Source organism: Tenrec ecaudatus, chromosome 8 (genome assembly GCF_050624435.1).
Source record: "Tenrec ecaudatus isolate mTenEca1 chromosome 8, mTenEca1.hap1, whole genome shotgun sequence".
NCBI classification, from domain to species: domain Eukaryota; kingdom Metazoa; phylum Chordata; class Mammalia; order Afrosoricida; family Tenrecidae; genus Tenrec; species Tenrec ecaudatus.
This window is the reverse complement of record NC_134537.1, coordinates 78999898-79001353: the sequence shown is the minus strand read 5'-3', so window position 1 is coordinate 79001353 and position 1456 is coordinate 78999898.

Below are 1456 nucleotides of genomic sequence, written 5' to 3'. Positions count from 1 at the left end.
CTGTTAAGGACAATGGATTACTTCTTGTTCGGAGCCATGAGGCTCGGCCATAGCCTTGATCTTTTCTGTCCGAGCCTTGTAAATTTCTATTTTGCCATTTACTAGTGCTGCCTGTTTCCTTTTAGAGAAGGGACTGACAGTTTGTTTTTGCCAAAATAGATAGGGACCTTCCACTCATAGGAAGCAGCTCGCTTTCCGGTTTCTCACTTGGGAACATTTTGTTACCTGTCTCTTGCTCAAGCACCTATATCCTGCTTCCCCTTGATTAGGTAAAAGATTGTCTTTGTCCTATTTACATATCTAGCACCTGCACTTGATTTGCATAACATGATGTCACTCCACATACCTGATTGAAGACTGTAAGCCGTTACTGACGTCATGGGCAGGGTGCGCTCCCTCGAACTCCTTGATTGGTCTATCACCAAAGTGGCCTAATTTACATGTGCGACGGGTGATTACCTTTCCCTTATAAGCTGTAGCTTTTTACTCAATAAACGAGACTTGATCAGACTGTCTTGTCTCCATTTCTCGTGTCTCTTGTCCCCTCAATTCCCACTTCCTCCTCCATGGTCCGCGTTGAAGTTCCCGCGGGTCGGGACAACTTCTCCCTGAAGGCATTCAGCCATCCATCTGGTCCACTGTAGGTGGAGTTCATACCCTATTTAAAATGGTTTCAATGGAGAGCCAGGGAACAGGTCAAACCGGCTCAGTGACATCCAAAATTAGGTTGCCTCCCTGAATCTAGGATCCACCCATCTTGTCACATGTGTATCCCCAATACCTCCCTTTCCTATTTAGTGTATACCCCTAGACCATTCCACTCCCATTACTGTAGTACTATAGCACAACGCCTTCTTGTGATGGATAGTTACCTGTAATTAGGGGGCTTACATGTCTCCAAAAAGATATATAAGCGTTGGTTAGTAATAAATCTCTCTCTCTCTCTCTCTCTCCTGCCCTGTACCACCAAGAGGAGCTGAGGTGAACATGCTACCATAAGATGTGGCTGACTCCTTCATTTTACTCTCCTATCTCTCATTCTCTATGACTTTACTATAAACTTTACTTATTATCACTGTACCATTGCACCTACCGGACCTGTGATGATGTGTTAGGGGGGGCTACCCTGACATCGAGGGAACAGCACCTTGAGTGCTAATCAAGCAGCCATTTCACCACTTCTGGGCTTAGGACAACAGGTCTCAACCTGTGGGTTGCGACCCTGTTAGGCAGATTAGCGCAGGGATGGGAATGTCCATTAGCGCATGCCCAGAGAGCCAAGCATGGGAACAAAGAGCAGCGCACTGCACATGCTCAGAGACTCAGGTTTCCCGCAGGTGGGCATGGGTGGGCGCTAAATCTGATTGACCCATCTGGGCCAGATGAATTCAATTCAGCCAATGGGGTCAATCAGGGGTTGTCCACCACGCCTCCCTGTGGAATCCAGAGTCGAGGG